Genomic DNA, 6,000 nt, shown 5'->3' on the forward strand with positions numbered 1-6,000 from the left:
ATGGGGTAAAGCGTCTTTACTTTTTCTAAGGCATAAACAACATTATTCTTTAGACAATTATGGGACATTCAAGATATTAGTTGTAACAGAATAGTTGTATTAATGTTTTTGCAGCTGTAGAACAGGAAAATGGACGTTTTTTGGGTCAGGATGGCCGAGCAGTCTAAGGCGCTGCGTTCAGGTCGCAGTCTCCCCTGGAGGCGTGGGTTCAAATCCCACTTCTGACATCTTCTTTAGAGAAACAAAATAGACATAGGAATGTCACAAATCCTGTTTTTGACTGAGCTTCTCCAGTCAGGGTGGCCTACTAGTCTTAGTTGCTGTGTACAAATTCCAGTGTCCTCTGATGAAAGGGCTTTTGCGTACCAAAACCTGATGGGGTAAAGTGTTTTTAACTTTTCTAAGACATAAACAACATTATTTTTAGACAATAATAAGACATTCACAATATTAGTTGTAACAGAATAGTTGTAATAATGTCTATTGAGGTGTGGAACAGGAAAATAGATGATTTTTTGGTCAGGATGGCTGAGCGGTCTAAGGCGCTGCGTTCGGGTCGCAGTCTCTTGAGCTTACTGAGACACAAATAAAGTCATTTTAGTTGTCATTTATGCCATTCATGCTGATTATTGGGATGTCTTTACTATAGGTAAGAACAGATTATCTGTAACTCTGTGTGTTGTTCCCGTAAAATAGCAAAACGGAGCTTTTACAGTCAGGGTAGACTACTAGTCTTAGTTGCTGTGCACAAATTCCAGTGTCCTTAGATGAAAGGGCTTTTGGGTACCAAAACCTGATGGGGTAAAGTGTTTTTAACTTTTCTAAGACATAAACAACATTATTTTTAGACAATAATAAGACATTCACAATATTAGTTGTAACAGAATAGTTGTAATAATGTCTATTGAGCTGTGGAACAGGAAAATAGATGATTTTTTGGTCAGGATGGCCAAGCGGTCTAAGGCGCTGCGTTCGGGTCGCAGTCTCTTGAGCTTACCGAGACACAAATAAAGTCATTTTAGTTGTCATTTATGCCATTCATGCTGATTATTGGGATGTCTTTACTATAGGTAAGAACAGATTATCTGTAACTCTGTGTGTTGTTCCCGTAAAATAGCAAAACTGAGCTTTTACAGTCAGGGTGACCTACTAGTCTTAGTTGCTGTGCACAAACTCCAGTCTCCTATGATGACAGTGCTTCAAATTCCTCTTTTGACAATTTATTTGGAGATGCCATCTTTCTTGCTTCTTCTTAGAAAATAAGAAATGATTGTTTGTTTTCCCTAGCCTTTTGGAGACTGAAACCTGATGGGGTAAAGCGTCTTTACTTTTTCTAAGGCATAAACAACATTATTCTTTAGACAATAATAGGACATTCACAATATTAGTTGTAACAGAATAGTTGTAATAATGTCTATTGAGGTGTGGAACAGGAAAATAGATGATTTTTTGGTCAGGATGGCTGAGCGGTCTAAGGCGCTGCGTTCGGGTCGCAGTCTCTTGAGCTTACTGAGACACAAATAAAGTCATTTTAGTTGTCATTTATGCCATTCATGCTGATTATTGGGATGTCTTTACTATAGGTAAGAACAGATTATCTGTAACTCTGTGTGTTGTTCCCGTAAAAAAGCAAAACTGAGCTTTTACAGTCATGGTAGACTACTAGTCTTAGTTGCTGTGCACAAACTCCAGTATCCTATGATGACAGTGCTTCAAATTCCTCTTTTGACAATTTATTTGGAGATGCCATCTTTCTTGCTTCTTCTTAGAAAATAAGAAATGATTGTTTGTTTTCCTTAGCCTTTTGGAGACTGAAACCTGATGGGGTAAAGCGTCTTTACTTTTTCTAAGGCATAAACAACATTATTCTTTAGACAATAATGGGACTTCAAGATATTAGTTGTAACAGAATAGTTGTATTAATGTATTTTCAGCTTTAGAACAGGAAAATGGACGCTTTTTGGGTCAGGATGGCCGAGCGGTCTAAGGCGCTGCGTTCAGGTCGCAGTCTCCCCTGGAGGCGTGGGTTCAAATCCCACTTCTGACATCTTCTTTAGAGAAACAAAATAGACATAGGAATGTCACAAATCCTGTTTTCGACTGAGCTTCTCCAGTCAGGGTGGCCTACTAGTCTTAGTTGCTGTGTACAAATTCCAGTGTCCTCTGATGAAAGGGCTTTTGGGTACCAAAACCTGATGGGGTAAAGCGTTTTTAACTTTTCTAAGGCAAAAACAACATTATTCTTTAGACAATAATAAGGCATTCACAATATTAGTTGTAACAGAATAGTTGTATTAATGTCTATTGAGGTGTGGAACAGGAAAATAGATGATTTTTTGGTCAGGATGGCCGAGCGGTCTAAGGCGCTGCGTTCAGGTCGCAGTCTCTTGAGCTTACTGAGACACAAATAAAGTCATTTTAGTTGTCATTTATGCCATTCATGCTGATTATTGGGATGTCTTTACAATAAGTAAGAACAGATTATCTGTAACACTGTGTGTTGTTCCCGTAAAATAGCAAAACTGAGCTTTTACAGTCAGGGTGGCCTACTGGTCTTAGTTGCTGTGCACAAACTCCAGTCTCCTATGATGACAGTGCTTCAAATTCCTCTTTTGACAATTTATTTGGAGATGCCATCTTTCTTGCTTCTTCTTAGAAAATAAGAAATGATTGTTTGTTTTCCCTAGCCTTTTGGAGACTAAAACCTGATGGGGTAAAGCGTCTTTACTTTTTCTAAGGCATAAACAACATTATTCTTTAGACAATAATAGGGCATTCACGATATTAGTTGTAACAGAATAGTTGTATTAATGTCTTTTCAGCTGTGGAACCGGAAAATAGACAATTTTTGGGTCAGGATGGCCGAGCGGTCTAAGGCGCTGCGTTCAGGTCGCAGTCTACCCTGGAGGCGGGGTTCAAATCCCACTTCTGACATCTTCTTTAAAGGAAAAAAATAGACGTAGGAATGTCACAAATCCTGTTTTCGACTTTGTTCTACTTAGGGAAACACTATGTGCTGGAGAAGGATTCTGCGATTGAGCTTACTGAGACACAAATAAGTTCATTTTAGTTCTCATTCATGCCATTCATACTGATTATTGTAATGTCTTTACAATATGTAAGAACAGATTATCTGTAACACTGTGTGTTGTTCCGTAAAACAGCAAAACTGAGCTTTTCCAGTCAGGGTGGCCTACTAGTCTTAGTTGCTGTGTACAAATTCTAGTGTCCTCTGATGAAAGGGCTTTTGGGTACCAAAACCTGATGGGGTAAAGCGTTTTTAACTTTTCTAAGGCAAAAACAACATTATTCTTTAGACAATAATAAGACATTCACAATATTAGTTGTAACAGAATAGTTGTATTAATGTCTACCGAGGTTTGGAACAGGAAAATAGATGATTTTTTGGTCAGGATGGCCGAGCGGTCTAAGGCGCTGCGTTCAGGTCGCAGTCTCTTGAGCTTACTGATACACAAATAAAGTCATTTTAGTTGTCATTTATGCCATTCATGTTGATTATTGGGATGTCTTTACAATAGGTAAGAACAGATTATCTGTAACACTGTGTGTTGTTCCCGTAAAATAGCAAAACTGAGCTTTTACAGTCAGGGTGGCCTACTGGTCTTAGTTGCTGTGCACAAACTCCAGTCTCCTATGATGACAGTGCTTCAAATTCCTCTTTTGACAATTTATTTGGAGATGCCATCTTTCTTGCTTCTTCTTAGAAAATAAGAAATGATTGTTTGTTTTCCCTAGCCTTTTGGAGACTAAAACCTGATGGGGTAAAGCGTCTTTACTTTTTCTAAGGCATAAACAACATTATTCTTTAGACAATAATAGGGCATTCACGATATTAGTTGTAACAGAATAGTTGTATTAATGTCTTTTCAGCTGTGGAACCGGAAAATAGACAATTTTTGGGTCAGGATGGCCGAGCGGTCTAAGGCGCTGCGTTCAGGTCGCAGTCTACCCTGGAGGCGGGGTTCAAATCCCACTTCTGACATCTTCTTTAAAGGAAAAAATAGACGTAGGAATGTCACAAATCCTGTTTTCGACTTTGTTCTACTTAGGGAAACACTATGTGCTGGAGAAGGATTCTGCGATTGAGCTTACTGAGACACAAATAAGTTCATTTTAGTTCTCATTCATGCCATTCATACTGATTATTGTAATGTCTTTACAATATGTAAGAACAGATTATCTGTAACACTGTGTGTTGTTCCGTAAAACAGCAAAACTGAGCTTTTCCAGTCAGGGTGGCCTACTAGTCTTAGTTGCTGTGTACAAATTCTAGTGTCCTCTGATGAAAGGGCTTTTGGGTACCAAAACCTGATGGGGTAAAGCGTTTTTAACTTTTCTAAGGCAAAAACAACATTATTCTTTAGACAATAATAAGACATTCACAATATTAGTTGTAACAGAATAGTTGTATTAATGTCTACCGAGGTTTGGAACAGGAAAATAGATGATTTTTTGGTCAGGATGGCCGAGCGGTCTAAGGCGCTGCGTTCAGGTCGCAGTCTCTTGAGCTTACTGATACACAAATAAAGTCATTTTAGTTGTCATTTATGCCATTCATGTTGATTATTGGGATGTCTTTACAATAGGTAAGAACAGATTATCTGTAACACTATGTGTTGTTCCCGTAAAATAGCAAAACTGAGCTTTTACAGTCAGGGTGGCCTACTAGTCTTAGTTGCTGTGCACAAACTCCAGTCTCCTATGATGACAGTGCTTCAAATTCCTCTTTTGACAAATTATTTGGAGATGCCATCTTTCTTGTTTCTTCTTAGATAATAAGAAATGATTGTTTGTTTTCCCTAGCCTTTTGGAGACTGAAACCTGATGGGGTAAAGCGTCTTTACTTTTTCTAAGGCATAAACAACATTATTCTTTAGACAATAATAGGACATTCACGATATTAGTTGTAACAGAATAGTTTTGTTAATGTCTTTTCAGCTGTAGGACAGGAAAATAGACGATATTTGGGTCAGGATGGCCGAGCGGTCTAAGGCGCTGCGTTTAGGTCGCAGTCTCCCGTGGAGGTGTGGGTTCAAATCCCTCTTCTGACATCTTCTTTAGACGTAGAAAATAGACATAGGAATGTCACAAATCCTCTTTTCGACTTGGTTCCACTTAGGGAAACACTATGTGCTGGAGGATTCTGCGATTGAGCTTACTGAGACACAAATAAGTTCATTTTAGTTCTCATTCATGCCATTCATACTGATTATTGTAATGTCTTTACAATTTGTAAGAACAGATTATCTCTAACACTGTGTGTTGTTCCGTAAAGCAGCAAAACTGAGCTTTTCCAGTCAGGGTGGCCTACTAGTCTCTGTTGCTGTGCACAAACTCCAGTATCCTATGATGACAGTGCTTCAAATTCCTCTTTTGACAATTTATTTGGAGATGCCATCTTTCTTGCTTCTTCTTAGAAAATAAGAAATGATTGTTTGTTTTCCCTAGCCTTTTGGAGACTGAAACCTGATGGGGTAAAGCGTCTTTACTTTTTCTAAGGCATAAACAACATTATTCTTTAGACAATAATAGGACATTCACGATATTAGTTGTAACAGAATAGTTGTATTAATTTCTTTTGAGCTGTGGAACAGGAAAATTGACGATTTTTGTGTCAGGATGGCCGAGCGGTCTAAGGCGCTGCGTTCAGATCGCAGTCTCTCCTGGAGGCGTGGGTTCCGCTCCAACAAATGGAGGGCTGGAATCCCGCCTGATGCTGGGTCCGGGTGGCGCACAGCGGACCCTCCATTCAGTTTGTGGGTACAGTGTTATTAATCATCTCTGTTTATGGAAACACTTTGGGTGTTGTAGCGCTTGGTATTGGTTAAGTCACGTTCGTGTTTAAATTCTGTAATACCTTGATGGTGAGTGAGAGCCCATTAGTCTGTGAAGGACTTAGTGAGTAGCAGACACCAGTGTGGAGAAAAAAAAATACAAACAAATAGGGAAAGGTAACTGATTGATCACTGGTAGGATTTG

At 38.9% G+C, this 6,000-nt stretch overlaps 3 non-coding genes across 3 annotated transcripts; all 3 read left to right on the forward strand.

Annotated features, from left to right (window-relative positions):
• The first annotated feature begins 144 nt into the window (after positions 1-144).
• trnal-cag (transfer RNA leucine (anticodon CAG)) lies at positions 145-227 on the forward strand. Its single transcript has one exon. It is a non-coding gene; the product is annotated as a tRNA-Leu (tRNA).
• A 1,737-nt stretch (positions 228-1,964) lies between these two features.
• On the forward strand, positions 1,965-2,047 carry trnal-cag (transfer RNA leucine (anticodon CAG)). The gene has a single exon. It is a non-coding gene; the product is annotated as a tRNA-Leu (tRNA).
• Positions 2,048-4,989: 2,942 nt separating this feature from the next.
• Positions 4,990-5,072, forward strand: trnal-uag (transfer RNA leucine (anticodon UAG)). The gene has a single exon. It is a non-coding gene; the product is annotated as a tRNA-Leu (tRNA).
• The last annotated feature ends 928 nt before the right edge of the window (positions 5,073-6,000 follow it).

This window comes from Betta splendens, chromosome 6 (assembly GCF_900634795.4).
Source record: "Betta splendens chromosome 6, fBetSpl5.4, whole genome shotgun sequence".
Taxonomy (NCBI): domain Eukaryota; kingdom Metazoa; phylum Chordata; class Actinopteri; order Anabantiformes; family Osphronemidae; genus Betta; species Betta splendens.